Below are 24,782 nucleotides of genomic sequence, written 5' to 3'. Positions count from 1 at the left end.
GGGAGGAAACACTCACAGATATCACCACAGCCTTCCCTTCTCACCCAGCCCCACAGGATGCCTGGTGGTTCTCCCTGAATCTCCTCATGCACACACCCTGAGCTGGGGCCAGCCCCTGTTGAACTGGAAGCAGCCTTGTGCTCCAAGGGACCCCAGGCCAGTGGTCCTCACACCCACCCTCCATCAAGCTCACTGCTACAGAATGGGTCTTGCCTGGTGCCCTGCAGGCCCCATCAGCTGCGTGTGTACACAACCCTACACCCCAGACTCACGACCTTGCACTTGTCCTTCTACCCTGCCTGCTCCCACCCGGCCTGCATCTTGTCCAGCACTGACCCTCTGTTTCTGTTTCTCCTCAGAAGACCTGGCTGGCAAGGCTGGCTCCATACTCTTGGTCTGCAGCTCCAGTGGCTTGAGCCTGGCAGGCTCAGAAAGATACAGAGCACCAGCCTGTGCGGGGCCTGGTGCTCTCGCCCAGCAGAATGTGGTCCAGGGTTCCCCCTTCCACCTTGAACTTCAGGCAGAGGATGGGGTGGGGGCAATAAAGCACAACAATGTACATAGTGTAAAAATTCTCACAGCTGGGAGAGGGAGGGGCAGCTGTGTATGCCAGAATGTTCCTCTGTGGACTGGCCTGGGCCTTCCATGTGGTGTCTGCCCCTTACTGAATGCAGACAGCTCAGGGGGAGGTCAGAGGTTCAGCCCCTTTAGGGGTGGGCTTTCAGACTCAGCTCTGAGTAAATTCTCCAGTGAGCTGTTCCCCCAAGTTCCTCTTTTCTGTGGAAGTGAAGAATTAGTACAGCTGTGTTTTTTAAACCGCCTCATCTCCACCCTGCAGCCCACACCCAGGTAGGGGAGGCCATTGCATCTGCAAGGTGCCTGGGCCTGCAAGCAGGGCACTGGCCTTTGTGACTCTTGTCTGTGCGATCTATTAAAGGACTCCCTCGTCGGAAAAAAAAGGTAAGAATAACATATTTGGCCTTGCTTTTGGGTAAATAACATAAAGGGAAAGTCTTTTGACTTCTTTTATTAATGTGATATTAAAGAATTGCTAAATATTCATTTATTATTAATGTGTTTGAATCTACACATCTTGTGTGAGGAAACACTAATGAAATATATCTACTCACTTTGTGCCCTGAGTCTGGAATAGTCAATGTGTTAGGGAGACATTTTGGAGTGCTCAGTGTTAAACAAGATTAGACTGAACTAGTAAGAGACATGATTCCTTGTGGAGGATACTAATATTGGTCATCCCTGTCATCAAAGCAGTCAGATTCTGGATACTTTCCAAAGACTTCTCCCTCATCTTTCTGGGTTGTCAAGAGTTCCCAAAGCAAAGCGAAATTTAGACATCTCAGGATGAAGTACCAATAGGCACATCTGTGCCCAAAAGGAAGCCTTCTTTTATTTCCTTGTTTCTTTTTCGGTAAATAGTTCTGTTGGGTCCTCTTTCAACTTGCAGTACAAGGAAGAAGCAGTGCTTCTGTGAATCAGACCACAGCTCTGTCTTCTCACATTGGCTCGCAAATATAGCTCATTGTTAGGATTCTCTCTCCCAAAAACTTCTGCATGTGTACAGTAGACACAAAGCTTACTTTAATAAATTGGAATCAAAGTGTCTTTAAGATTAACACCAATAACAGACTATTACTAAGAACCATGCATAAAATTCTTACAATGGAACTCAAAATAAGTAAGAATAATAATAACAAGTGTTATTACAACAATATAAATATAGTGAACTTTTTAAAGCAGGCATCAAAATGCCAAGTTCAGCACTCTAATCTTCACTGATGTCTGACAATTAAGCCTAGCCTGGTTTAATCTGTTAAACCAAGCTGTGTATTCTCACTGCCTGATTTCCTATGCTTGTTTGTTGATCTTTAATTTTACGAAGCACTTAAAGCTCACTCAGACTCTGAGCATGGCTCTCCCTGTCTGGTGCATGTCCTTCCTTAATCTTATCTTGCCCTCAACCCTTTGCCTACATAGCAAGCACCCGTTGGCCAGTCATGCCTGCAACCAAAAACAAATTCTGATATGTCTCCCTTCTTTTACTCTCCCTGCAGATTAACACCAAGCACACAGGCAAATTCCTTTTTGAACCTTTTTGATCTTATTTTTATTTTATGGTTCTGAGGCTTTTGTATTCCATTCAAATTATTTTTTGTTTAAATTGGCAATATATACAACATATAGGTGCACTTACTTTCATACCCTATACTTCACTTTTTATTTTTTTTTAATTCTGCTTACTTACTTAGTATTTTATGAGTGGGAGGGGTTTGCCTATATGTATCAGTTTACTATGTGCATGCATGGTGCCCCCACAGACCAAAAAAGGACATCGTATCCCCTGAAATTGGAGCAACAGGAAGCTGTGAACCAACATGTAGATACTGACAATTAAACCCAGGTGCTCTGGAAGACCAACAAATACTCCAAACCAGTGATTCGTCTCTTCAGCCCCTGGACTATTTTTTACAAGATACCGTCTCATTCTGTAGTTTATGCTGAAACGACATGGCGATCTGCCTGTCTCAGCCTTTCCAGGGCCGGGATTGCAGAAATGGGAAATTGCACTCAGGTGACTGTGGACTCTTAAATTGTAACAACTAACTGCAACATGGGTATCCTCCTCAAACAGGCCATAGGTAAGCAGGAGGGCAAAGTCTTAAACCCCTGTTGTACTAGAATGTGACAGCTACTCTCCAGTGCCGAGAATGAGTGCCAGAGGAAGAGAAAGGAGGGATTGATTGTGCACGGTTGGTGGAGGAATACAGAATGTACTTGAGGGCTGTGGAAAGCAAGCCCAGGTACAGGATGGAGTGAAGTTCGGTAGGAGGCAAAAATAATTTTCAGATAGATGCATAATAAAACATACACTGGAAGACTAAATAACCGGAGAAACAGGTTTTCGGTAAGGTTTTCGTATGTTGTATGAGTTTTCGAGGTATAAAAAACTAAGAAAGTAGGCATAAAAGGTGTCTTAAGCCTTTCACTAGCATACAACACAGCAAATTCCTTTCAGTAAATGGGTATTCATGTTCTTATGTTTAAGTTGAAGGAGAGAGCAGCCATTGAGGGGAAACAGCTGCAGGCACGTGCAGAGGAAGCTGCTAAAGGATCTAGGAAGGAAATGCATAGCTCACTTAGCCAGAGGGTATGGGAAGAAACAATGCGAAAGATTTCAGAAATATGGGTAGGTCAGGGGACACTAAGACAGTGAAAGAGACAACTGGGTCATGGTAGGTCATTATCAAGAATGAGCCCCAGGATTTGGGACTGACTAACAAGATAAGAGAAGGTATCTCTGACAGAAAGAGAGAGAAAAAGTTGGGAGACAGGTTAGTCCAGTCTGAGTTTAAAATGAACACATCTTTTCTAGCTGCAGAATCCTGGGTCAGTCACTTAATTACTCTGTTTAGTCATTTAAAACAGTAATAATACATAGTACTTTTTAATCAGTGTAAAATTTTGTATTTATGACATTAAAATCTCTTATCACATGAAAGTCACTGGCATAAGCATATTACATATGTCAGTTTACTTATTAATTTTCTAGAACTACCTTGTGAAAGATAGACGTTTATTGCCCATATTTTACTGCAAAAAAAAAAAAAAAAAAGGAGACAGTACAGATTTTACTATATGCCCCAAATCACAGACCTGGGACTTTGGAAGATCTCAGCTTAAACATATATGAGATGGGAATTAAAAAAAAAAAAAGATACCTTAACTAATAATTCATAATGATTTCCATTCAATATGAATCATTTCAAAATGGTTAGCAGAGTCTTATGGGGTTATCTAATATGGGCAAGTAAGCATATTTTACCTATTTATTTATAATAAAAGAATTTAAAGAATAAAATTTGTATGCAGATATTTTACTAAAACTTAGGACAGATTTAAATAAAATAAGTCACAAAAATTTTGGGAGGAGCATTTCTCATGTTTGTTAATGAAACCATGGTCACTATGAAATAGCAGAGAGGCAAGCATGCATGTTGAAAAAGTTTAGATAGCTTTAAGTCAATGTGTGGAGTATGAGCAACTCTAATTCGAGCACTAGACACAGAGATACATGAGTCCAACTTTAGATTATAGCTACAAGATGTAGATCAAACAATGAACTTGGATAAAGTCCCTTAGAATATAATAGGTTAAAAGGGGTAGACCCAGAAAATCTGAAAATTGGAAAGGGAATGGCACTCTCTCCTCACCAAATCTGTACAAGCATTTTGAATGTGTATTAGTCTGAGTCCTTTGCATAGGTCAGTAGATTTTGATTTAAAATTCTTTGAAGAAACACCTCCACTTCTAATATCTGATGACTTTGTAGTAAAATAAATTATGAACATTAAGGGAATAGCCAAAAGTAGATTTCTATCAAAATATCAGGAAACAAACTCAGATTCATTGCTGTGCCCTGGAAAATGAACACTAAGCATTCTTCTCTTTGAATGAAAAAGCATTCATTTAGATTCAGTTGCTTTTGTTTACTCTACAGAACTTCACCTTCAGAAATGCTCTCCCTGTTACTATGTACAGACGCTGTGTGTGGCAGAATTGAGAAGAATGCAAAATGTCATCCTGGACACTCAAGAGGAATATTAATGGCCTGGAGAAGGTAATGGGATACTTGTGGTAAACTACTTTTTGTGTTGTTTGTCTTCCAAGGCAAAGATTTTCTTTTCCCTTGTTTGTACTTATATTTCCTGGTGTTTGTTGGTAAAACAGAATATTTTGCACTACACTGTCATAGACTACAGGGCAAGGTTGCCACATACAGAGGCAGAGAAGACAGAAGGGTAAACTTCCCCTTCTCTTCCAATAGAGTGACACAAAACCAAGAAAGGAAATAAATAGGTGCTAGCTGGAGCTCTTTGATTAGTCAGGAACAGCCACTACATTGAGGAAAATGTGGTCATGCCTGAAAGAGTATTGACTGTATGAATTGTGGTCATTCATAAAATAAAAGCATGAAAAAATCACGATGAGGCAGGAGTAAATTTAATAACTCTTCAAGAAGATCTTTAGACAAACAATGGGAAATAAAGTGTTCAGTGTTTCCATTGATTTTATCCTAAGGAAGGTGCATGTAGTAAAAGGAGTCTAAGGAACCGAACACGGAAGACTGTCTATGTCTTGATTGCAAATGGGAAAAAAAAGTCAGACATCATTCCTGGGTAAAATGAATGAGCTTTGTGGACTCAGTCACTGAAGAATTTCAATAACTAGCTTTTCATTAAGAACCACAAAAAAATGTAGAGCAAACTTCTCATCTATCTTAGAACTCATTTTTTGAGTGGATAATCTGTTTTATTTTGAGAAGCAAAACTGAAAGCAGATGGATAAACGTCAACAAAAGAAACAACAAAATTAGGAAAAAATGGTGGATAAGGGTACTGACATAGGTGGTAAAAAATCTTTAACAACATCTAAGCCCATATTTTATTCAAAATATTTCACAAATCTCTGTGCTTTATAGATCACATGCATGGATATTTCTCAGGTTATTGTGAAACAAGAGGTGAAAGAAGATAATTATTAAATTATTCAAATGATTACTTTGCGGTCATAGTCCTTAGTGGACATCTGAGATAAAAAACTTTAAGCTATGATACTTTTTAAATAATTAGGAATCCATTTAAAAGGCACTTGCCACTGAAACACTGCTCATTCTTACAAGTGAGACTTCAAAGGACCTTGCCTTTATGGGCCTTTTATTCCAGCCAACTCAGCAATACTACACATTCTTGTGTGTGTGACAATGCAATTCTGAAGCACAAAGCAATCTTGCTCTACGAAATTGACTATCATGGTAAGGATAAGGAATACATCTGAACAGGCAAGAAAGCAAGCAACTCTGCCTCCTCCCCTTCTTTTATTAATTTCCTAATTATCATGATTGCCTGTTTGATCATTTTTAACTTCAGCACACTGCTCCACTGTCTATGGGAGCCATAGGAGAAATCCCTGCAAATGCTTCCTAAGTATTCATTATGAATGTTTTAGTTTTATTTATTAATTATCAGAAGATTTCATTCTATAGGAACAAAACTGAGAACTTCTAAAAAGATACTGCTTCCTTATAAGGGGCCAACATAGTCTAATTGTGGTCTCTGCTGTCTAAAATAGACACCTAGCTAGTTCTCATTCATGAATGGGTGAATCTAAAAAACAATTATCCCAACAAGTATTGCTGTTTTTTGTTTCCCTCATCATCTCACATAATAAAATGAATAAATGAATAAAACGACAGTTTTATTCATTTAGTGCTTGTGGTTCAACACCATGGAGCTACTGAACCAAATAAGCTGCTTTTATTACATCATTTCTCAACTTTCCTGATGAGATGAAGCAAGTGCACCTTGGGATGGCATTGACTACATTCCATACAGCGTGGAACTAACTTTTCCCCAAGGACAAAACTGATCTCTAAGTGAATTGCAATCAAATTGAATGACGTAAGTTAAATCACATCTTAAACATGACAAGATAATTAAGAGTCGATTTTGTGGTGATGGTTGCTTTATTTCTTTCTTTCAGACAGTTTCACTGTTTAGTCCAGGATGCACCCTGTAATAGTGATCCTCCTGCCCGAGTCTCATGATGAAAGTGCAAAGAACAACTTGTCCACTGTGTCCTGATACCTTTTTGAACTTGCTACAAAAATCTGACAGGACTGTAAAATTTATACTTGACACATTTGAAGGAAAGACTTATCAAGGACAGAAACAGTGATGATAGTTGTCCTTAGTCCATGTTTAAACCTTAAAAGCACTGAATGGCCAAGCAGTCTCTTCCTAGTAGATCATGCCTTGGCCTTTGGTGAATGCAGCCAAGTGGTCTCATATGCCTCTTCCATCATCCTGGCAATTTCCTGCCATTTCTTCTTTTGTATACCAGTGCTTCTGTGTCAAAGGTCTCTGGGTACATCACAAAACATCTTCAACTATTTAGTAGAGAATTACAAAGCACCTAAGTAAAACTGCTATATTTTTTTGTACATTGTCCATTTTGTAAAAGACATAAAATAGAATTTACCCTGTTCTTCTCCTTAAAAGATTACTGGGGCTGAGGACCACTTGGTAGACTAATTATGTGGCATTCATGCATGAAGTCCTGGGTTTGATCATCAGGACCATGTAAAGGGGCTTACAAGCCCATACCTGTAATTCCAGCAGTTGGGAGACAAAGAAGAGGATCATAAATTCAAGTCACCCTACCCTACCTACCCAGTGAGTTTAAGGCCATGCTTGGATATTTGAGATTCTGTCTCCAAACAAGCAAAGATGTCAACAATCTCTAGCAGACTGCTAGTCCTTCACACATGCTTTCAGTGTCCCATGCTCTGTTCTGCACAAAAGAATTGAAATAGTAGAACTGTTTCCTGAACTTATAATTCCTTCTATGTTCCCTGCGAACTATTTGTGCCTATTTCCTGTTTTCACAGACTGCTTGCAGGAACGATCTCAAGGACTAAACACTCTTTAGGACCCAGGTGTAAAAGCTAATGCACACTACAGCTTCTCTCCCAACAGTCTTCAACATGAAAACACAGGAACCCACAAACATCTTTTCCTATTTCAATTTACAGGAATTCTTTTTTCTTAACACTTTTCCTTTTTTGGAAATAGATTTTTTTCTCCCGTAATGAATCCTGATTTTAGTTTCCACTCCTTCTACTTCTCCCTATTCTTCCCTACTTCCTCTCCCAATGAGATTTAATCTCTTTCTCATGCTCATTAGGAAACAAACGCGATACTTAGGAATGATAATTAAAATATAATTAATTTATTACAGTATAAAGATAAAACAAAAAGTAACACATCAAAATTGGAAACAAAAAGCAGACAGAGAGGTGAAAAGAGAAGGCACGGGAAGCAGGTTCAGTCATTCACATACGCATGAACCTCGTAAAAACACTAAACTGGAAGTTGTAGAAGCCGCAATATATACACGAAGGATCTGGTGCAGACCCGTGAAGGCCCTCAATTTTCAAGAATTGTTAACTGTAACTATTGTAACTTTTCTAAGCCGACAGAAATAACTGTGAAGGTAAATCTTCCAATACTAAGAATGTCTGATTAAATTTCTAAGTAGTCCTCATAAAGAAGAATTGGCTCAAGAAGCGCAGGGAAGCACGGTTACATGGATCCTCTGATGGCATTTTTTTTTCTGTCACTCCCGGGGTGACCCTACACTTACCTTTGGAACTAATTTTACAGCCCTTGAGACACCTTTCCCCTCTAACAACCGTCTTCTGAGTCCTAGAGCTCGTCATTTTGCTTTTTCCGAGGTGAAATTATTTTCCTCTCCTCAAGCACTGACCTCTTTCCTAAACACTCACACCATTCCATTGCAAAGTTGTCCTTGCCCTTTATGTGTGGATCCAATTTCACATAATTAGTGCTTATGAAGTACATCATTTGGAGCTTTTTCTCCTTCCTCCTCTCAGGCTCATAGAAGTCTCGCTGATCCCCAAATCCACTCTTATTCTTTAGGTATACCTGAGAAGAAAGCAGGTGGTCTGTTTGTCTTCATTTGATCCAGAGTCCTTCGTATTTTGGAGTTCTCTCCCAGAGAGGGATAAAGACATCTACACCTTTGTAAGAATCAGCCGGACTTCCTTACACAGAAGTAAGCCTCATCCCAAACATCCATTCTCCAGGACAAAAGTCAGCAAGAGTGACGTTTCCCAGTAAAGACGCACAGTCAGAATCAATTACCATGTCAGAATTCGCCGATATTTAACCAATTAAGCACCCGGTTAGTTTTACGTTATGAAAAATTGCTACTCTAGAATTATTTGCATTTCTCTATATAAAACACACCGTTAGAAAAGTATCTGCTGTGCAATCAAATCTTCCACTGACCCACGAAGAACATATCTGGGGAACACTGGTCAATGTTAAGTGATCATAGTGATTTGTACTTTCATGTGTAGAAACACTTCTTTCCTAGTCTTCTAGTTTTCCCGAGCTAAGAGTGTGAAGCTTTCCACTACTTTTGTACATTACGTTCGTGGTGACTGGAAGCCAGAAAACATTTCAGAGCATCTAAACAAAGCTCCTTCAGTTTCCACTCTGTGTTTTAAAAACAATTTTTGTGACCTTTAAGCAAAAAACTCTAATTCATTGTTTTAGAGTAATAGGATCAAAAGATCATATCCAAAAAGGCCTAAAACATAAACATATTTCACTGTGGTATGAAATAAGATTTAGGCGTGAGAAGTAAATTTTGAAAATATACAGGAATAAATATTTCAACTGAAATTTGGTAAGAACTTTGCTTCCTCATATAACCAAAAACTGAGATATGAAATTCTAAAGGGGAAGTCTTATAGAATAAATTGGGAGATTTGTTAATTTAAAATTTAAGGGTTCAAAATTAAATTGTCTTTATCTTCTTAGTTGCAGGCAAATAAGTTTCTTAATAGAGCGTTACATACTAAATTATTATTTCAGATAGCATATACTTTCTCAGAGAGTTCACGTTATTGTTTCATAGATAACAGCTCATCAACTACAAAGACACAGACAGTTACACTCCTAAATAAAAATAATTCTGCTCACCAGCTTCTAGAAGAGCTTGCTTGCCGTCAGAGCATTTTAAGATTTGCTTCAGGGAAACCGTTGAAGGAGGCACAGAAAGTAAACATACCAGACCCACAGCCCAGCAGCTGAGAACTCTGGGAGGACCCAGGGTCTCAACCATTCATTTGTCCTCCAGGCTGTCCTGACATCTGACAGCCACTGACATCGCAAGCATTCCAGCACTTTAGACACAGGCCGAAGAGGAGATAAATATAGGACGCTGACACCTGAGCCAAATGAAACAAAAGCTAATGTGAAAAATCACCCTCATTTTGTGCCTCAGTTTTGGTAAATAAAACCCTTAATCCTCTTCCTGCTGAAACCTTTCTATGTCCCGTAAGAAATAGTTGCTGAGCTTATAAAACACAGACATTCAGAATGACCCAGGATTACTGGTAGGTTTGCTTCTCATGATTCTCATTTGCTCTTAGAGATAGTCTTGGGTGTTTTTGTTGTTGTTGTTTTGCTTTGTTTTTACCTGATCGAGAGTAAAACAGGAGTTCACCATGGTTTAATCAACAAACAGGGTTTTGCTCCAGTCACTAGTGGAACTTATTTCATACTACCTATCAGTCCCTAAAACGAGAATGCCTGTGTGGTAAGCTTTCTTAGTATGCTTTCTCTTAATTCTACTTATAGTTTGGTCATTCTTGTTTAACTTAATTAATGAGTCAGATTGTACCACACATTACTGCGGTGTTTAGGTTTGAATTACTGTTATTTAAAATCTCTTGGTGGTTTCCTGCAGTGATTTAAAGTGAGTTTTGCTTAATACTGTTGGTAGGTACATTAATCAAGCATGGCCCTCAATCTGAATGAATCCTGTGATTAAAGTCAAACTCTGATAATATAGTGGCATGTTTTTACCCACACATCACCAGTTTATTAGAAAATCCATTCATTAAGAATTTCTCTCTAGTTAAACAGAGAGGTCAGGAAAGACCAACGAAGTCAGGTAGTACAATGTTCTGTTTCTTTTCAGATGCTAGGTATTCTCATTTACTAACTATTCTAGCAAGGTCGAGGAAGATACTATGGGAAAGACAGGGCATAGAGTTCCATCTTTTATGGGAAAGTAACAAATAGCACCATTTTGTTTCCTTATCCCAAATGAGCCTTTCCAATCAACCTCATAGTTATAAGCCCATTCTACAGAAAATAAACTATAAATATATAAATATTGATACTGCCAAAAAGGAGTTTATCTAAGTGTCTAACCTATACAGTTTTGACTGTATCATAATTACACATCAAACGTTAATTTTACCTGCCGTTTACTTGTATCAGACTAGCCATCCCATGAACAATGACAAGGATCGATTATTTGTATTAATTTATTTACTTATTTTTTTTGTAAACAAATATTTCTTTCTTTTTTTTTATTGAAAAAAAAATTTTCCGCCTTCTCCCTGCCTCCCATTTCCCTCCCCCTCCTCCCACTCCTCTCCCCCTCCCCCCACTCCTCTTCTCCTCCCTCTCCAGTCCGAGGAGCAGTCAGGGTTCCCTGCACTGTGGAAAGTCCAAGGTCCTCCCCCCTCCATCCAGATCTAGGAAGTTGAACATCCAAACTGTCTAGGCTCCCACAAAGCCAGAACATGAAGTAGGATCAAAACCCCATGCCATTGTCCTTGGCCTCTCGTCAGCTCTCATTGTCCGCCATGTTCAGAGAGTCCGGTTTTATCCCATGCTTTTTCAGTCACAGTCCAGCTGGCCTTGGTGAGCTCCCAACAGATCGGCCCCACTGTCTCAGTGGGTGGGTGCACCCCTCGTGGTCCTGACTTCCTTGCTCACGTTCTCCCTCCTTCTGCTTCTCGTTAGGACCTTGGGAGCTCAGTCCGGTGCTCCAGTGTGGGTCTCTGTCTCTATCTCCATCCATCGCTACATGAAGGTTCTATGGTGATATGCAAGATATTCATCAGTATGGCTATAGGATAGGGTCATTATTGTTTAGGCATAGTTAGGAAAAGCACAGCCATGTTTCCCAGCAAGAAGAGCTCAGATACCAGGAACTCACCTGGTATATATGTATAAAGCTTCATAACTGAACAAACACAAAAAGACAGACTGCAGTCCCCAGTAGGGGTCTCTGTCATCTTTCATGTTCCTGTCAAACTCCTGACAGCTTCTGTAAGACTCTGACCTGGGACCCGGAAGGGCAGTTCTGGTAACAGCACCCCAAGTGCAACCCGAGTTATGATAGGTGAAAGATGGAAGGGGTAACCAAGTGGTAATGACTGCAAGGGCTCACTTTTTGCATGATAGCAGAAAGAATCATCCATGTGAAGTTTGAATGTCATATTCCCAAATATAACTCAGTATGACTCTTACATTACTAAGAAAACATGATTTTGCGTATAAAATTGTTGACTGAGTTTTCTGTCCTGCCTGGTTCCCGCAGGCATTAAGTCCCAAAGAAATCATACAGAGGTCTACATTAATTATAAACTGATCAGCCTAATATCTCAGTCTTCTGACTGACTTTTATAACTTGCATTAGCTTATATTTCTTGTCTGTGTTAGCCACAGAAAGACGTTTGATGGCTAATTTACAACTAAATACATCAGTAAATTCTTCCTGGGATTATCTGTAGCCTTAGTTCCTTGTTAGCATGGAATCGATGGTGTCACTCAAAACTGTCACTCTTAAGGAACATCTTCCTGATAGAGAATGGTGACAACTGTTCTGCTTTACATTTCTCTGCCTAATTCATTCTCAAATCTACCACGTGTACTGTCTTTTTCTAAACATCAAATGAAGCCAAAGGTTTCGTTGTGACTCACTCTCCAAACTTAATTCTTTTCTTGGTGTGGAGGGTCATAGTTTGGAAACAGTTTCTCATACTGTAGCTCACATTGGCCCGGAACTCATGATGTAAACCAGGTTTGTCTCAAACTCGCAGAAATTCTCCTTTCTCATTCTCAATGTATGCCATAAAACTGGCTTTAAAGTATTTCCCCCTTGAAAAATGTTAAAAGAGAAGTTAAACACCTTTATTCCACACGGGTAGCATGTAAGGAAGGACTATATTAACTAAGTAGATTTAGTTATTGTACAAAATACACGTGCTGTGAGTTTCACGACGACATTACGTGTACATTTAAGGATTAGAGTAACATGTTTGTAAAGTATTGGATTTAGACGAAATTGGTTCCTATTTGCTCACTATTAGGAATGGAGCCTGAAGGAAATCTATACTATTAAGATTAATTTCTATTAAGTTCTCTTACGTATTTCCCCAAAGCTTAATATTTTATTTAATTATTAATCACCTTCATATTTTATTTAATCCTCTCTTCTTTTATCATCTTCACTGACTACAAAAGCCTCACCAACAATTTGTATAACACAGTGAAGCCCGAAGAAACATTTTTCCTTTTTGAAATGGGTGGCCCTTTATTTATTGACATAGTAGCAAGCTATATTAAGATTCTGTACGTATGAATGTATCATTTTATGTGATAAATTAGATGCTAAGGCTTGTGTATCTGTTTTACTATCCAGTGAATGCACATCTACAAACAGATATCTTGTGTTTGTTTACACAGGAATGAAAGGAACTTAGGTATAAAAGTAAATAGGTATTAATGAGCAAACAATTAGGGAAGTATTTAAAAATAAGGGCCAGTAAAAACAGTGAACCATGAAGAGGAAAGAGGATGAAAGATGCAAACATTAAAGGCAGAAGGAAAATCAGAATGGGAAAGAACAAGAAGGAGTAAGAAGAGATGACACGGGACCCGTAGGGATTATTCCTACCATAGGAACAAGAAGAATGTTTGAAATAACTTAGGCATTTGAAGTACTCCGATAAATACATAATGAAATCTGAGTTTCATTGATAAAGCCTATAAGAGCAATGATGGTGGATACAGAGAGGCAGAAATGGATGGGGAAAAGGCTGAAAAGCAGTTACTGATGAATGGAGGGTAAAAAGTAGATTCAAGAATGGATTTTATTCTTTAAGAAATGAATTTTGAAGGCACGGTAGGGTTTTGCTTGTGCAATGATGTGAGAGAAAGTATAAGGTTAATTACAAAGTCTTATATGGAATTGTAGAAATCTCTTCAGGTAACCATGAACATCCATCGAGCTATGGTGGCTAACAGAGTTCACATGCTGAAATACTATTTTATGGATGAAAATGAGAATAAATGAACAAGCAAATAAATTGAATTTAGTCAGATAAGAACACAAGTGAACAGTAATGTTGAAACATAAGGTTATCAGTCCTTGGTGACTTCAGTTTTTCAACTGCAGACCAAGCCAACACCACATGAAAATGATTTGAATACAATTTTAATCTGTATTAAAAGTATACAGACATTTTCTTTTTATTATCTCTATAAATAATTTAGAAGTTTATATTTTGTTTGTACTAGAGTATTACAAGGAATCTAGGGATAATTTGAAATATATGAGAGGATATTTGTAGCCTATAAACAAATATTTTTAGCACAGGTCTTGGCTGTAGAATACTTAGTCATCAAATTAATAATTATAAATACATTAGTATACAATAAAATATATAATAAACTTATATACATGAATATGTATATATCCCTTCATCAGTACTGAGGAGGATTGTGGAACTGTTTAGTTTTGTTCTCATAGAAAGACTTCACAATACAATATAGCAAGATAAAAGGCACCTTTAAAGATAGAACCAAGAAGATAATTCTTGCAGTTCAAGAACCACAGGGAAGTCAAAAAACCCAGTACTTGAAAAACACCAAGAATAAATTTTTAAAAATGCTGCAAGAGCTTTACACACATTTGGATGTGCATAGAGCTTGTAATCTAATGGAAACTTAGGTCCCCCTGGACTAAGAGCAAATAATATCCACAGGACATAAGGTCCCTCTTCTAGCAAAACAACAGGCTGGTAGCCAATTATGGTATGAGCCAAGCAGATGTCCCACTGGCTTTTAAATCAGACACAGGGCCTGGGTTTGTAACATTGATTGCTTTCATTCTGTAAGATCTTCCTGTTTATAAAATTATTTTGATGTGTTCAGGTAATTTATCAGAGCAATAATACAAAGCACTATTTTCTCTTTTCTTTCAGAGAAACACAGGGAAGTGAAGGACAGACTTAAAATTCACAATTAAGCTCTAGAATTGAGATGTGTAGCTGTTACAGTGCGTTTTATACATTGCTCTTCTTGTAAAGTTCATTGCAGTTTCTTAGCTGTTCTTTCTCAGTCCACTCCTGGGACTTCTTTTTCCTTATGTGCATTCTAAATGCAGATGTCTAGTTTATTAATTTCTAGGCTTACACTATCCTTCTTCTTATACTTTCTCTTTTTTAACATTCTTTCCCAGCTTCTGTTTGTGTTTCTGAATTGATCCAAAGCTTATTTCTTAATCGACAAATTATATTCTATTTGTGAAAATTGTTGCCGACAAATTTTATAGCCTGGGACATTACATATTATTTAATCTCTTGTGAAAATATAAATATGTACCATTTTAAAAATTAAGAATAGAATCCAGGCATGGAAACACACAAATACAATTCAAGCATGAGTGAAGGCAGTAAGTTTAAATTCAACTGGGGCTACAACCAAATGACTGTCTCAAAACAGAACAAAAATTAAGTGACTGATTTTATTGACTCAATATTCATTGGGGGCAGACTTGGACTAAATGCTCCAGATTCAGGCTAAAACTATTCAGCACTCATCTGGATGACATTGCATTTTAGCCTGTTCTCAAGAGTGTAAATAGTAACAGTCTAGGTGTGGAAGAGGAGAAAGGGGAGCACACCCACTACCGATGAGAGTGCACACTAACATAGATACTATAGAAATCTATAACTCATTTGAGGTTCTCCCCAAACTAAGAACAAATCTCCCAGTCCTGGGCATATCACCAAAAGATCCATGTCCTACTACAGTAATACCTACTCACCTCGGCTGATTGTTCCTCTCTTTACAGTAATGCCTACAGCATCAGCCACTGTTCAGATATCTCCGTAATCAAGATTTTTAAATTTTCTGCTTCTTTCCTGTGGAACAATCTTTATACACTGTAAATATGTATTACTCTCACTGTTAATAAAAAGCTGATTGGCCTACGACTAGGCAGGATAAAGTTAGGCAGGAGAACCAGACCAAGAGAATGCTGGGAAAGGGAAGGCGGAATGTTGGAGGTGATGCCATAAGATAAAGAACAAGCAGAATGGGAAGTACATACCAGATGTAGATAATCCTCAGAGTAGCACATAGATTAACAGAAGTGGTTAATTTACGTTAATTAACACTACAAACAAATTTAAGCTATTGACTAAACATTTATAAATAATATGTCTCTGTGCTGATGGGTCAGAAAAGTCTGCCTATAAATGACGTACAAATGTCCAACACCTATATCCACATGGAATCTGAGATAACTTACAAAAAGTTCTAAGCACACAAAAACAGATTTAAATGCACCTTGACACTAGTGGTCAACAGAGGCACACACAGTTCATGACTCTCAGAAAGAGTTCAGTAAAAATGAGCCTCAGAGGCTCAGAATGGAAGACCTCTCTTCTGATGCTCACGTCATCTCTCATGGTTTTCTGGCTTCCTGGAGAATTCTAGACTACATTCTGCCTCTGTCCTCTTCCTGGCACTTCTCACCTCTGTAACTTCCTCATGTGTTTGCTTCATAGTTTTTCTCCACCTCTTATTCAGCATCTCAACTCAAATATCTTATCTCTAGGGACCGTTGTATACCACAGCAAACTCACATCACCATGATCTTGATCCCTATCACCAAACAGCACAATGGTGCACAGCTGTAACCCTTGAGCTTTAGAAGTAGAGGCAGGATTAGAAGCTCAAGCTCATCCTTATGGGAGCCAGAGGCCAGTCAGGGATACTTGAGGTCTTGTCCCAAAATAACAATAGCAAACAAATAATTGACGAAACGTATGTGTGTGTGCGCGTGCATACACATGTGCACGTGTGTGTGCATTTGTATGTACATATACATACATAAAATGGATGGCTAACTCCTTAGTGGGGAAACGTACTGACAAATATCAAATGACACTAGGAAATGGAGCAATTAATTCTAGACAAATGAAGATTGTACACAGTGAGGTTGAAAGACAAACCAACTTCGAGGATTTAATGTAAATTCTTCTGTGTAAAAATCTATCTTCATCTCCAAAATCTCAACACAGCATGTAGCTACCTGTGTATCACATACAGTTAAAATTGAACTGAATAGAGTAGGATATATAAACTTAGTAACATACAGCTAAGCATGTTAGAAATGTTATTGCATCGAGTATTTTAACAACAGCAGCCCCTAGCATTAAACTTTTGTGCACCTAATATTTATTTGATTAAGTGCTTTTTATCCAGATCTTAAAACTTGTATGCATCTTACTCCTGTCAGAATGGCTAAAATAAAAAACACCAATGATAGCCTTTGCTGGAGAGGTTGTGGAGAAAGGGGTACACTCATCCATTGCTGGTGGGAATGCAAACTTGTGCAACCACTTTGAAAATCAGTGTGGCGGTTTCTCAGGAAATTCGGGATCAATCTACCTCTGGACCCAGCAATGCCACTCTTGGGAATATACCCAAGAGATGCCCTATCATACAACAAAAGTATATGCTCAACTATGTTCATAGCAGCATTGTTTGTAATAGCCAGAACCTGGAAACAACCTAGATGCCCTTCAATGGAAGAATGGATGAAAAAAGTATGGAATATATACATATTAGAGTACTACTCAGCAGTAAAAAACAATGACTTCTTGAATTTTGCGTGCAAATGGACGGAAATAGAAAACACTACCCTGAGTGAGGTAAGCCAGGCCCAAAAAGAGGAGCATGGGATGTACTCACTCATATTTGGTTTCTAGCCATAAATAAAGGACATTGAGCCTATAATTCGTGATCCTAGAGAAGCTAAATAAGAAAGTGAACCCAAAGAAAAACATATAGTCATCCTCCTGAATATTAAACTTCATCAGGCGATGAAAGGAAACAGAGACAGAGACCCACATTGGAGCACTGGACTGAAATCTCAAGGTCCAAATCAGGAGCAGAAGGAAAGAGAGCACAAGCAAGGAACTCAGGACCGCGAGGGGTGCACCCACACACTGAGACAATGGGGATGTTCTGTCGGGAACTCACCAAGGCCAGCTGGCCTGGGTCTGAAAAAGCATGGGATAAAACGGGACTCGCTGAAAATAGCGGACAATGAGGACTACTGAGAACTCAAGAACAATGCCAATGGGTTTTTGATCCTACTGCACGTACTGGCTTTGTGGGAGCCTAGGCAGTTTGGATGCTCACCTTACTAGACCGGAATGGAGGTGGGTGGTCCTTGGACTTCCCACAGGGCAGGGAACCCTGATTGCTCTTCAGGCTGACGATGGAGGGGGACTTGATTGGGGGAGGGGGAGGGAAATGGGAGGGGGTGGCGAGGAGGAGGCAGAAATCTTTAATAAATAAATAAATAAATTAAAAAAAATTTAAGTGGTTTTCGTTTTGCTAATAATTTTTCATCAAATGAATATTGCTACTTGAGTCTCTTACTGCACGTATTTATAGATTCATCTTTAATTTTATTTATGTTTTTGTGTCCATGTGAGTGTTTTCTATGTATGTGAGGATGTCGAGGATGTCACTTGAAGGCTAGAAGAAGGCTTCTGTTCACCTGTAGCTGTAGCTTTGGGCAGATGTGAGCTACCAGATTTGAGTGTTGGGAACATAACTCAGGACATCTGCAAGAACAACAGGTACTCTTAATTGCTGAACCATCTATCCAATTTCCTACCTCATGTATTTTAAATCTTTTTATTCATAAAGTACACATATTCAGACCTAGTCTAAGTGAATGTAAAGCATTTATTTAATTTTCAGATTTTGGTTGTTTCTATGTATCAAGTAACATATATAATCATTTTTGATTAGTTGTTCACTTTTTAATGTTTCATGCAAACTCTCTAGTGTTTATATACGGTTGAGGGCATAGTAATATGGATCAGTTTGTAGGAGCTCTTACTGTCCAAGCATGAGAACTTGAATTCAGATCTCCACTATGCACATCAAAGCTTGGTGAAACCCTGTATCCTCATATCCCAGTGCCGAAGTAGACAGAGACAAGAGGATGGCTGGAACTTGCTGACTAACCAGTCTGACTGATAAACTGCAAGTTCCAGATTTAGGTTTAAACAAATAACCTGTGTTCCGGGAATGAGATGGAGAGCATTGGACATCTAAAGTTCTCTAGACTTGACAGCCATACACATCGGGGTAGCACATTTATCCATTGTACACACCTCACATATACACTCATTCACAAATACACACACATACGCCAAATAAATGTAGACAAAATTGTATTTGTCTTTAACATTATGGAAATGTATAATTAATTCATAATAATCATGCACATGAGACTAGTCTTAATAGAGAACCAAATTTGTTTTTTTAATCCAACAAAGGAGTAAAATGCTAAAATATTTTTGGACAAGTATATAGTAAAATTTTAATCATAATTTATTACTAAATATATACTGAAAAATAAACTGAAATTGAGATTCTTATATTAGCTATAAAAATATTTTAAATTAATGCTATTTTCCTTTTGTTTCATACTTAAAATTTTATATGGGTTTTGTATTCATAGTTCTTACTGCGAATTAGAAAAACATGTTGAAGTCCATGAAATACAAAATGCATTATTAGTTTCATTTTGCTATGAAACTAATTATTATTGATTGTACCAATAAAGGAAACAGAGTTAATAGTACACTTTTGAGTATTGGGCTTGAATTACTAAAGACATCTCTTTGTACTGTATTAGGAAGCTGGTAAACTGAAGCCAGAGTTCAAACCAGACAGCTCTTGTGCTGTTGTTATTTTGCAAGCTCAAATCGATACAAGGATACCTGATGGAAGTGTGCCCTCTTCACCTGTGCTCCTCAACAGCCTTTCACTCCAGTGTTTCCACTCTACGATGCAGAACAACATTTTTAGATAGGAATGGCAAGCATCTAAAATCAATTCACATTGAAAGCTCTCCTGACTAGTGGCGTGCACTTGAGAGCCACGGTGAAGATCCCAAGGCTAGGCTTTGTTCCATTAAAAATTCTGTTCCAAATTCACTGAATAACAGACACTGAGGCAGATTCATTTGGAACTTCACCATTGTTAACTCCTGAATATGGGAAATATGACTGATGACTGTTGCTGCCCAGTAGTTTGTATAAAACTAGTTACACATAAAGTTGTAAGCTACAATACTCTAAGAAATGCATATATAATTTAATTAGAAATGTCTGGGGAAAATTAATAAATGCTCATCAAAATGGCTACTATGCAAAGCTGTTTTCTATGAATTTTATTTATTTATTTTGGAGATCGATCCTTTGTCTGATGTAGGGTTGGTGAAGATATTCTTCCCATTCAGTAGGCTGCCTTTTTGTCTTATTGACTGTGTTCACAGAAGCTTCTCAGTTTCAGGAGGGCCCATTTATTCATTGTTGCTCTTATTGTCTGTGCTACTGGGGCTTTATTTAGAAAGTTATCTCCTATGCCCATGCATTGAAGGCTACTTCCTACTTACTCCTATATCAGGTTCAGTGTGGTTGGATTTATAGTGAGGTCTTTAATCCATTTGGACTTGAAGTTTGTTCATGGCGATAGATATGAATCTATTTTCATTCCTCTACAGTTTGACATACAGTTATACCAGCACCATTTGTTGAAGATGTTTAGTTTTTTTTTCCACTGTATAATTCTAGCTTCTTTGTCAAAAATCAGATGTTTATAGGTGTGTGCATTAATATCCGGGTCTTCAATTCGATTCCATTGGTCAATGTCTCTGTTTATATGCCAATACCAAGCTGTTTTCATTATTGTAGTTCTGTAATAGAGCTTGATGTCAGAGATGGTGATGCCACCAACAGTTCCTTCATTGTACAGAATTGTTTTGGCTATTCTGGATTTTTTGTTTTTCCATATAAAGTTAATTATTATTCTTTCAAGGTCTGTGAAGAATTGTGTTTGGATTTTGATGGGGATTTCATTGAATCCATAGATTGCTTTTGGCAAGATTGCCATTTTTACTATGTTGATCCTTCCTATCCAAGAGCATGGGAGATCTTTCCATTTTCTGGTATTTTCTTCAATTTCTTTCTTCAAAGACTTAAAGTTCTGGTCAAATAGGTATTTCACTTCCATGGTTAGTGTTACCCCAAGATATTTTATGTGATTTGTGGCTATCGTGAAAGGTGATGCTTCTCTGATTTCCCTCTCTGTTTCTTTATACTTTGTTTATAGGAGGGCTACTGATTTTTTTTTTTTAGTTCATCTTGTATTTTGCCACATCCCTGAAGCTACTTATCAGCTGTAGGAGTTCTATGGTAGAGTTTTTAGGGTCACTTATGCACTCTATCATATCATCTGCAAATAACAAAAATTTAACTTCTTCCTTTTCACTTTGAATCTCCTTGATCTCCTTACATTGTCTTACTGCTATTGCTAGAACTTCAGGCACTATATTGAAGAGATATGGAGAGAGTGGAGAGTCTTGTCTTATTTCTGATTTTAGTGGAATCGTGTTGAATTTCTCTCCATTTAATTTGATGTTAGCTGTCAGCTTGCTGTATATTGCTTTTATTATATTTAGATATGATCCTTGTATCCCTAATCTCTCCAAGATCTTTATCATGAAGAGGTTTTGAGTTTTGTCAAATGCTTTTCCACCATCCAATAAAATAATCATGTTTTTTTTCTTTCAGTTTATTTATGTGATGGATTACACTGATAGATTTTCATATGTTGAACCAGCCCTGCATCTCTGGGATGAAGTCTACTTGATCATGATGAATGATTTTTTTTATGTGTTCTTGGATTTGGTTTGCCATTATTTTATTGAAAGTTTTTGCATTGATGTTCATGAGTGAGATTGGTCTGTAATTCTTATTCTTGATTGAGTCTTTGTGTGTTTTTGGTATCATGGTAACTGTAGCCTCATAAAAAGAGTTTGGTAATGACCCTCCTGTTTTTATAATGTGGAACACTTTGAGGAGTATAGGTATTAGCTCTTCTTGAAAGTTCTGGTAGAATTCTGTACTAAAACCATTCGGGCTTTTTTTGGTTGGGAGGTTTTTGATGACAGCTTCTATCTCCTTGCGGCTTATATGTCTGTTTAAATTCCTCACCTGGTCATGATTTAATTTTGGTAGATGGTATCTATCTAAAAAATTGTCCATTTCTTTAATATTTTCCTATTTTGTGGAGTACAGGTTTTTGTAGTAGAACCTAATGATTTCCTCAGTGTCCCTTGTTATGTCCCCCTTTTCATTTCTGATTTTGTTAATTTGGATGTTCCCTCTCTGCTTTTTGATTAGTTTGGATAAGGGTTTGTCAAACTTGTTGATTTTCTCCAAGAACCAGCTCCTTGTTTTATGATTCTTTGGATTGTTTTCTGTGTTTCTATTTTGTTGATTTCAGCCCTCAATTTGATTATTTCCTGTCTTCTACTCCTCCTGGGTGAGTCTGCTTCATTTTTTTCTAGAGCTTTCAGGTGTGCTGTTAGGTCACTAATGTGAGCTTTCTCCCTTTCTTCGTTTTCTTTATGTGGGCACTTAGTGCTATGAGCTTTTCTCTTAGCACTGATTTCATAGTGTCCCATAGGTTTGGATATGTTTGTCCTTCATTCTCACTGATTTCAAGGAAGATTTTAATTTCTTTCTTTCTTTATTCCTTTACCCAGGGGTGGTTCAGTAATTGACTGTCCAGTTTCCATAAGTTTGTAGGTTTTCTTGGAGTAGTGTTGTTGTTGAATGTTGTTTACTACATGGTGATGTGATAAGACACAGGGTTTCTCCAATTTTTTTGTATCTTTGGATGTTTGTTTTGTTACAGAGTATGTGATCAATTTTAGAAAAGCTTCCATGAACTGCAGAGAAAAAGGTATATTCTTTTTTGTTTGGGTGGAATGTTCTATAGATGTCTGTTAAATCCATTTGATTCATTACATCTATTAGTTCTCTTATTTCTCTGTTGAGATTCTGTCTGGTTGATCTGCTCATTGGTGAGAGAGGTGTGTTGAAATATCCTACTAGGGTGTGGGGTTTGATGTGCAAGTTAAGCTTTAGTAATGTGTGTGTGGTGTTTTTTTTTTTTTTTTTTTTTCATATGTGGGTGCTCTTGTATTGGGGCATAGAGATATTCCGGATTGAGACTTCATCTTGATGAATTGTTCCAAACCCTTTTTCACACAGGTCTACCTTCAGAAGACAGCAGTACATAAACCTGAAAACAGATTCCAAATTACTATAATGTCTGATTGAAATATTTCGTGTAACAAATACCTGGATAACAGTCCTTCAATAAAAAAATTTTATAATATGTCTTTGCCATCTGTCCTATGTTCTTTTATAAATTATGAAAACAGTAAAAAAAAAAAATGAACTCCTGAGCCAGATTTCCCACAGCTTCTGTTTTGTTGGACTTCTCTGTTCTTGTTTTCTACATGCTTTTACTCCACACACTGGGACTTTTCTCTTCAGATTAACATGGGCAATTCCTTGGCCAGCTCAGTCTTAAATGTTAGCCATTGCGATGTTTTTGTGATTGTTTGTGTTCATTTAATTATATATTAAATATCATGCCTGAGTTTTGTTTTGTTGAAGCTTAGGTTTATTTGATCTTTGATAAGGTATAAGTTCTAAAGTTCCATTTTGATTGTATTTACCAGTCTTTACTAATTTTAATAAAACACATACTCAGAGGAGGACATGGGTCATAAGTATATAATTCTTGTTTAAATATAGATGATTGTTTTCGCTATTATGTAATCTTATTCTCTCTTCCTGGGACTCTAAGTCCTCTAAACAGTAAGGCCCTTTATTCCTAGTGTTAAGCATATTGCATAATGGACTATTCTCTTTTTTTTTTATTAATTAATTTATTTAATTATTAAAGATTTCTGCCTCTTCCCCGCCACCACCTCCCATTCCCTCCCCCTCCCCCAATCAAGTCTTCCTTCCTCCTCAGCCCAAAGAGCAAGCAGGTTTCTCTGCCCTGTGGGAGGTCCAAGGACCACCCACCTCCATCCAGGTCTATTAAGGTGAGCATCCAAACTACCTGGGCTCCCACAAAGCCATTACGTGCAATAGGATCAAGAACCCATTGCCATTGTTCTTCAGTTCTCAGTAGTCCTCATTGTCCATTATGTTCAGCGAGACCGGTTTTGTCCCATGCTTTTTCAGTCCCCGGCCAGCTGGCCTTGGTGAGTTCCCGATAGAACATCCCCATTGCCTCAGTGTGTGGGTGCACCCCTCGCAGTCCTGAGTTCCTTGCTCGTGCTCACTCTCCTTCTGCTCCTCCTTTGGATCATGAGACTTCAGTCCAGTGCTCCAATGTTGGTCTCTGTCTCTGTCTTCTTTCATCGCCTGATGAAGGTGACTATTCTCTTTAGTTGTGTTCTCAGAATCTAAATCCAGACAGAACAAAAGACAAAAATCTTACAACAGTTTGAATTGTATAGATTCCATTATTTTTGTTTCATTTTTTTAGGTCTGAAATTTTCATCCTTGACATACTTGCAAATAATATGAGAATTGACATAGAAACTTTTAAAGCTTGAAAATGTAAGTCTGTTAATATATGGAGAATAATTCTGCACTTCAAAAGGCAAATTTAAATAGTATTTAGCCTTCATGGTCTTTTAATAGTAATACTGAGTAAACAATCCCTCCAGCATGCTGCATGTTAGTACAACCTGGAAAAAGCCACTTACTACTATTGGTTAATCATTTTTGATTTCTGGGTTTAAAATGTTCTGTTAAATTTTAAGCATATGTTTAAATTTAACTGATATTCATAAACGTTTAAAAATTAGTTTGCAATAACTAAATTAATTAAAAATTAAAATATGAAATCTGTAAGAAAAAGAGTATAGTCTTTAGTTCCTATTTGTCTACCCCAATCCCTGTCACACAACCTCTCTTATCTGTTTCTAGACACAAATATCAAAATAGTGACATTCATAAGCTGGCATAATGTGGTATCTGACATGGTTCTAGAGCTACAAATTGCTGGATCAAATCCTGAATTCACTGTTTAACAGCTTAATTGCCATGAATGTGATCTAGTGCATCTACATTACCACACCTTTAAGATAAAGATGAGAGTACCATGTTAAAAACTGGG

The 24,782-nt window shown here is 37.8% G+C and overlaps 1 protein-coding gene and 1 long non-coding RNA gene across 2 annotated transcripts in view; one reads left to right on the top strand and one right to left on the bottom strand.

Moving 5' to 3' along the window:
* The window catches only part of Cd36 (CD36 molecule), a 196,621-nt gene extending 186,928 nt beyond the window's left edge, over window positions 1-9,693 (bottom strand). Inside the window, exon 1 of the mRNA XM_057758756.1 lies at window positions 9,588-9,693. The gene's annotated coding sequence lies outside the window, so the exon portion shown is untranslated. The remainder of the gene's footprint in view (window positions 1-9,587) is intronic.
* Window positions 853-24,782, top strand: part of LOC130867032 (uncharacterized) — a 41,838-nt gene continuing 17,908 nt past the window's right edge. The window contains exons 1-3 of the long non-coding RNA XR_009056401.1: window positions 853-960; window positions 4,517-4,636; window positions 8,517-8,652. This is a non-coding gene — a long non-coding RNA (uncharacterized LOC130867032). The remainder of the gene's footprint in view (window positions 961-4,516; window positions 4,637-8,516; window positions 8,653-24,782) is intronic.

The sequence above is a fragment of the Chionomys nivalis genome, chromosome 26, assembly GCF_950005125.1.
Source record: "Chionomys nivalis chromosome 26, mChiNiv1.1, whole genome shotgun sequence".
NCBI lineage: Eukaryota > Metazoa > Chordata > Mammalia > Rodentia > Cricetidae > Chionomys > Chionomys nivalis.
Note: the sequence above shows the minus strand (reverse complement) of the source record. Positions and strands in the feature narration are given on the sequence as shown.